Consider the following 7,887-nt stretch of genomic DNA (forward strand, 5'->3'; position numbering starts at 1 on the left):
ACACATGTATCTGCATACACACACATCCAGATTCGTGCTTGCCTGATCTTCACACATCAGCCGTGTTTATTTGAATTTACTTTCATTCTTCTCCAACCTTCTTCAATCATAGCTATTCAGTTAGAACAGGGGAATAGCTGTACAGAAAATAACAGGGTCGCTGTCTACAACAAGCTTGGAGTCCTGATTGAATCAAACGCCTGATACAATGCCCTCTTTAGTCAGCAGAGCATACAGATCGGGGTTTACATCCATTCTGTCCTGCACTTCAGTGCTTCTATGGAAAAGAGAAACTAGGATGAAGCCTGTGTTGGAGGAGAGCCGTAATACGTGCGCTGAAAGCCTCACTGCACTCAGCAGTCATCTCTTCTCCCCACACCTCTAACCTCCCCTCTCCTTGCTCCTGTAGGCCGTCCATTCGTCTCGGCCGGTGTCACATGCCGTCATCAATTACCCATTAGACAGTGTAATATTCCCCCAATATTGCCAGCGTGTGACTGGAAGATTTTAGAGTGATCAAAACCGACAAATCTGATTTACAGAGCTAGCATAAATAAGGAGACTGTGCCCTCCCTGATTGCCCTGTTGAATAATGGATGTGTGTTTGGTAATCATTTTCCAATATCGCTCCACTTTCCCCTAGTCTGGCTTGGAAGTCTCCCTTTTTGCGTTCTATTATTTCATTTTTTCTTTCTATTTTTCATGCATTTCTTCTCTCCTTATCGTGGCTCTCTTTATTTTCTTTTTTTCCCCCACTTAATTTGTATTCCTTTATTTTTGCCTACATTCCTGTAATAGCCCTATATGCTGGAATCCTGTGAAACAGTGATTGAAAGATTCACATCATCTCAGAGACAAAGTCTTTGTCTCAAAGTATCCGAGGACTCTTGACTTTCAGTGGTGACACTAGGGCGATGGCGTCACTACTGAGGAGGCGGGTGTTGTTGTGATTGAAACATTTTCTGATTCATCTTGTCATTGTTCAAAAATAAAAAAGATAATGTTAACAGGTGCCAATGTTATCGTTTTTTCATTTCCAAATGTTTATGCAAAATCAACATGATGAATATATTTGACTTGGGGTGAATGTTTTTGTACACAGCTTATGTTTTGCTACTTGCAAACATAACCCTACAACTAATGTTATTTTTGTATTTATGTGTGAGCTCTGAATAACTGTGACGGACCAAGTACATTCAGTTTGCCATGGCAATGCTTAGACCTACCATTATATACATTTAGTGACATATCAGGCAAACATCCAACAGTTGCGCACATCATTAAACATCATGTCAACTTTTAGCTACAGCTTTATGAATGTGAGGTTCAGCTTTATAAACTTGCTGAGTTATAATCTGTGATGTTTCTTCCTCCCTCGTGTGTGTGGACAAGAGTATCAGGGGACTCAATGTAGATTATACTACTTTGAAAAAAAGATTTAGCAGGGGGCACAAAAGATTGACTTGCCTGCATGTGTACCGTGTTTTCTATCATGGTTTGCACACAAGCATACCTTTGTACTAAATGTATTACTAAAACTAATTGTAATCGCATGACAACACAAGCAGTCTCAAGGTCAGTGCTTTGATGATATCCTAGCAGCGCACTAAACAGCTGCTCCTGTGCTCTTTGTAATATTCTTCAAGGCACAGTTGTGCCTCTAATGGGAAAAGGCCAAACCAGGTTATGAAAATCCTTATTTACAGCTAGCTGCCTGGCTGTGTGAAGTAGGTCACAGCAGCTCCTGAAATGGAACAAACCTCGCTCACACAGTTTATACTTTTCTTTTGAATGTTTGCAGCCTTACACAGGCACCTGAGGGGGAAACACAGACACACTGTTTTGAACTCCTCCTTAGCAAGAGACTCTTGACCCTAATGTTACAAATGTGTCTGCCCCCAAGTCCAACTTTTACCTGACAAAACAGATACATAGACTGCAGACATCCACGCAGAGCCTGTAAATATCAGGACAGAGGGTTAATGATAATAATAATAATAATGGGTTTCATTTGTAACGCACTTCATATTTGAAGACAAATCCCGAAGTGCTACAAGCAGTTAGCATGGAACAATATAAAACAGCACAGAACACGTTAGAATGAATAGTCAAAAACCTGTAAAAAAGGGTAGTAACAAATAAAAGGTCTAGGAAAAGGCTCTATTGAAAAGATGGGTTTTGAGGCCTTTTTTAAAAGCATCCAAAGGTTAACTAGTTATAATATTAGTAACGTTCCAGGAGTTGTATTTCCAAAACGTTGACCAGTGTATCCTCTATCTGAAATGGCCTCTACAATCTTACCATGAAAGGAGGCAGAGCCAACAGCCTAGATTTAGTCAGGATGCCACCTTGCAACAAATGATCGCAATGGTCTACAGGTCAGGCAGGCTTTATGCTCATCATCATATGCTTAGACATTTGCAACTGATGCAATATGTCTGGCTGTGCTGGATAGGTGTGGGGCCTAAGTGTAGGTGAGCGCTGTCCCCTAGGGTGATGGATGCCTGTGGGAGGCTGTTATGCCACAAGGTGAAAATGTCCATTAATCAGCCTACTTCCTCCATTGCCGTGGCTTTCCCATTACCAACGCACTCCGAGCGGGCTGATTGGTTTTTAATTGGCCTGCCGGCCAGGAGATAGATCATGTTTTCCCCGAGGAAAGGCACAGAGGTGTGTGTGTGTGTTGTGTGTGTGTGTGTTCGTGTGTGTTGTGTGTGTGTGTGTGTGTGTGTGTGTGTGTGTGTGTGTGTGTGTGTGTGTGTGTAAGATGGGGGGCACCCGTGCTATCTCTGGAGGGATGCCGACACTGAAATTCTCTATTTATACCTATTTTACAAGAGAGAAAATATCGACATGGTCACCTGTCACGTGTTATATTACAACTTTAGCCAGTAACAAGTAGGCTTGCCACGTGGTTAGTGTTACTGGTGGTACATGTTTTTATAAGGCATACATCAAATATATTATTTTCCCACTGCTGCCACCGTCGTTTAACCTTTTTAAACGAAATAAAACACATTGTATTTGTTTTCTAATGGAACTTATCAGTGCCCACATTCAGAAATGTTTGTTTATGTTTTTTGTTAATATGTTGTCCCACTATGGATGCTTCTATTATAAAGTGCAGAAGGAGAGTAGCTAATCATCTACTTACCATTGTAAGAGAGCAAGGACAGTTAATGGATTCGGTGTCAAAGAATTTCAGTTTTTCAACAAGTCCAAGTCAAGACATCTTAGTTACTAAATACAGTTGTTTGGAAATGTAATAATATTACCAACAGCTGTTAAAAATACAGAATTTTGGTCTTGACAATGAATGTATCATAATTGATAGCCTGACAAGCGTGGCGAGGATGTATGTGTGAAGGACACACGAGCAGCTTCATCTCACACTGAGTAGACGTCAGTATTGACATTGTGCTCAAATAGATCAATCCCCTCTCCGCCCTGGCCTGACCACGTCATTGAGGCTGATTGGAAGAACACATTGATTACCTGCGGTGTCTTCTCACAGGCTCACAAGGATTTACATTCACAACACAACCACAGGCTGATCCTTCTAGCCATTGGGCAAGTAAGAATGAGAACAAATATAAGTCCTCCAGAAAAATGATATACAAGAGGAAATATTAAAAAATAATCCCAGCTGCTGCTTAATTGATTTGTATCAAGCTCTGATTCATCGTTAAGGAGAGAGAGCAGACAGCCTCCGTGGCGTGGGCAAATATACTGCAGGCCAGCCCTTCTGTCGGTGCACCACAGTCGAGCGTCAAGGGCAGGTTATGTTAGAAGGCCAGCCTGTAAGCCTGTCTTAGCCTTCACCACAGGGAGAGAGTGTGATCTGCACTGTGGCGGGGAGATAGCTCCTGGTGTGGAGCTGGAGGTAGCACCGAGCTACCGAGAGTTGTACAGCAGAGGTATTTTGAGAGACTGGTCACAGGTCCTTGGTTTACACAGGAAGTTCGTAAAATACAATTTACTAGAAGTACATTTGTCATGGTAATGTTACAATGCTCTGTTGTATATATCTTTTTTTATATTGACAACTCTTCTCCATAGTGTGAAATGCATTTCTTCTGAAACACACAATGTCAGCAGCCGCTTCCTTTTAGCATGCCAGCACGGAGCTTCACACTGAAGGCGAATGAGCTTCACACTGTTCTCTCCTGATCCCACCCCCCTTCATGAGGAAACCCCAACCAATGCATGGGAGATGATATTACAGGACAAGAATGCCATCCATCACTGACTTTCCACACATTCTGCTGATTGGCTTGGTGGTAATTAAATATCTTTCTTATGTAAAAGGTAACCCCAACATCATATCATTTTACACTGCATCGGATTTACCTCAACATTCAAGCCCAGCAATACTAATATGTAAATATGTACAGTTAGTAATTAATCAACAAATAGTTTTTTTTGGTGAATTCAATTTTGACTGTGGTTCCATATTGGTCAAGGGAGTTGCAAAGTCTAGCATGAATGCAGAGTCATGGCTAGTGAATGGCTCAGACATGCTAAGCATAGCGTGTGCATGTGGGATCCAGCCACTCAACATGGAGGCTAATATTAGCGCATGGCTGCCCCCACTCCCCAAACCCGCTCCTGCCGATCGCATGCGGGGGATCCCCAGGAGGCTTTCTGCTGCTCATTCATTAGGCTGCTGAGGAATACGGGACATGCGGTATCTCCCACGCAACGCTGCAATAAAGACCCCCCACCCATCCAGCCATTAGACTAGGTTTGTAGCTGTATATGTTTTTTTAAATCTGCAGTTTTTTTGTCATATTTTAATAATTTAACTGACATAGATACAATTGAAATGACTAACAACAAAAATACCAGCGGAGAGGCAGGGAAAACTCCCACACGTAAAAGTACCTGAGTACAGTGCATCAATACATTTCTTGACCTTACAGTCCATATTCAGCAATTCCATCAACACCCAATTTCCTCTCCCCTCCAGCTCTGACGAGACTGTTGTGGTTATGAGGGGCTGGGTTCGTTTACTTTCACATCAGAGAGAGAGGGAAACAGAATAGAGCAGGGGGTTCCTACAATCTTGGTCACAGTAAGACCCGACTAGCGTGCTTTCCCTCTATAATTGAATCCCATTCAGCGGTCTCCCTGTCCTCGGCTCGCTCCGCAAAGCAGATCAGGCACCGCGGTGGCACGAAACACGCACACGCTCTCAGCACACCAAATGAGTCTCTCACTGACAAACAAGGCATTTTCTTCGTCTTCCAGCTAAAGGGACATCCCCAAGAACATGACTTCACCTCATGCCAACATGCGTGCTTTACACAACGCTCTGAAAGAAGAGCACTGAAAGACACTGTACTAAATACAAGAGCTTGAAGTGAAACATTAACTATCTGCTGGAAATCATGAGAGGATGGAATAACGATTCACCGGCTTGTCTCTTACAACAAAAGAAATGTAAAAGACTGAGATCAGACTACAACTATAAAACGATAAGGAGTACGAATACCAAAAATGATATTGTGATAACTATGCCCATATCCTGTAGAAAACCTGTTTGGTGTGAGGAACACGCTGTTAAATTCCCACACAGTATCCTAGATGTCAGCAAACATTGTCACCATTTGTTGACATGAGAAACATTCCTTTTGACACACTTTGGGCCAGACACAAGTACATCACTTTGTATCAGAGCTTTGTTTGTCTTGACAGAATGAAACATGTTGCAGCGCATCTGCTTACTGCTGTGTACAGTATATGCCACCCACGGGAGCACAGGCACGCTCACGCAACATCTGCATTGTATTTTCTTAAATGCAAATCACAAAAGGATTGTGTGTTAGGTGACATATAGACCGAGTTCACATGTGTGTGCATGTGTGTGTGATGTGTTTGTATGATTGCAACACAACCAAAGAGTTCACTGTATTTCAATTTCTTTACTCGACTCTGTTCCAACTTCTAGGTCTCTCTTTTCTCTCCCTCAGTCTCTTCTCCGTCTCTATTTCCACTGCCTCTAATTGTTTTCTGGCAGTCAAAGTGTCTCCCTTCCCTGGATGCCAAACTGTTTCCTCCAAAAGCTCAAAGTGATAGCAAATCAAACAGGGCAAAACATGAGGGAATGATTTTAGTAAAGATACAAAGAAAAAACCCTACCCCCTAACACAGGAACAAAATGACAAAAATAATATAACTCAGATCATATCAAAATATGGTTGGATCAAACAGTATAACACATCTACAGTGATAGCAAGTACCTTATGAAAAGTGTCCTTTTCTCTTTCCAACACAGCTGAAGTTTGCAGTGCACCATTATCTACAGCAGGAGCACAACACTTACAGAACAAACTTTGAAACAAGTGTTCGCATTTGGCCTCTACTTCAACATCCTCTTTGTGAATCCAAACTGCATTTCATAGGCAAAACATATTTTCAGTAGATGACGCAATTGTTCAAAACAATGTGAGATAAACATAATATTAGCCTTTCCCGACAAACACAACCAGAACAATAAACTCACCAAATCACCTCAGCCAGCTGTTACTTTATCTCACTTAAATCACTGCACCAGAACCATAAGGTTACAATATGAATGCTGAACAATACATCTGAACAATTAGTACCACTATAACAACAAATGATACTGAGAAAACTGTGTAGAAGACACGAGACGCTGTACACAAGCACATGTCACCTACCAACTGCCGTCTTCTCTTGAAACTTTTTCCTCCTGCGCTCCAGAATGCGCTTCCTGTCCTTTTTAGTCTTTCTTTGACTTCTCTCCCTTACTCTCTCCCTATTCACTCACTGTGCTCACTGCAAAGTTCTGCTCTCTTCCTGCATGCAAATCATTTTTACGACTTGAAAGATGACTGGGAAGGAGGGAAGGAGGGAGAGCAAAAGGGAGGAAGGATGACAGAGGGGTGGAGGAGTAGAGATAATGGTTGGAAGGCAGGCGACCAATGGGCCTGGAGCCTAATGGAAAAAGGGAATCAGGACACACCAATGAGGCGCAGCCTGGAGAGAGAGAGTGAGAGAGAGTGAGAGAGAGGGAGAGAGAGAGAGAGAGAGAGAGCAGAGGAAACAGGCGAGGGAAGCGGGGATGGCGAGAGCACAGTCTGGAGGAGACGGTGTAACGCAGACCGAGTGAGACACTGAGGGAGAGAGAGAGGAATAGAGAGAGGGAGAGCAGAGCTGTACATAGCGGGTGTGCGAGGTAGGTGGAGAGAGACGACCATCCCAAGCGAGATGGAGAAAGTGTTGATCAGAGAGGAAGAAAGAAAAACACAAAGAAAAAGGAGAAGAAAGAGCAGAACGGGAAGCCAGACAGGGTAAAAAGGAAGGAAGTGACTTACCTGGGTGCTGCTAGTGGCATCCTTCACACGCCGCCTCGCAGACTCCACACACACATGTACACATGCACCCAGCCCGGCGATTCAGGCACACGCCGCGCTGCCGCTGAGACTAACCAAAAGCTAAAACAACAAAGGAGAGGACTGCCAAAGCCGACTGGTATACCCTAAAGCAACCGTGCCTGTGTGTGTGTGTGTGTGTGTGTGCGTGCCTTTGTGTGTCTATGTGTGTGTCTGCGTGGAAGTGTGTGAGAGTGCCGGGGAGAAGAGGTGGGAGTGTGTATGAGCATGTGTTAGTGCTGGGATGCGAGGGAGAGATGGTTGAAGGAAGCTGAAATGCTCTCTCTCCTTTCTCAGAGCTATACGCTGAACTGGTTTCCTCCTCTCTCTCTCTGTTTCTTTTTACCTCTATGTGTATCTCTCTCTCTCTGTGCACTGTGCATGCATGTCCTCCAACACTCAATACGTTCCCTCTCTCTCCTTTGCTCTCTCTCTGCCTGCTGATGTGCCCTCCCTTCCCCTTCTCGCTCTTATACATTTATTCAGGGCT

The 7,887-nt window shown here is 43.4% G+C and overlaps 1 protein-coding gene across 13 annotated transcripts in view; it reads right to left on the bottom strand.

Moving 5' to 3' along the window:
- The window catches only part of myt1lb (myelin transcription factor 1-like, b), a 98,886-nt gene extending 91,218 nt beyond the window's left edge, over positions 1 to 7,668 (bottom strand). For 6 of the 13 annotated variants that reach the window (XM_034222204.1, XM_034222201.1, XM_034222199.1 and 3 more), the window contains exon 1: positions 6,684 to 7,076. The gene's annotated coding sequence lies outside the window, so the exon portion shown is untranslated. Of the gene's footprint in view, positions 1 to 6,242; positions 6,294 to 6,683; positions 7,078 to 7,340 lie in introns of those variants that run through there. The other 7 variants (XM_034222202.1, XM_034222200.1, XM_034222191.1 and 4 more) reach the window with 5 other exon arrangements.
- Positions 7,669 to 7,887: the final 219 nt, after the last annotated feature.

Source organism: Gymnodraco acuticeps, unplaced genomic scaffold (assembly GCF_902827175.1).
Source record: "Gymnodraco acuticeps unplaced genomic scaffold, fGymAcu1.1, whole genome shotgun sequence".
NCBI classification, from domain to species: domain Eukaryota; kingdom Metazoa; phylum Chordata; class Actinopteri; order Perciformes; family Bathydraconidae; genus Gymnodraco; species Gymnodraco acuticeps.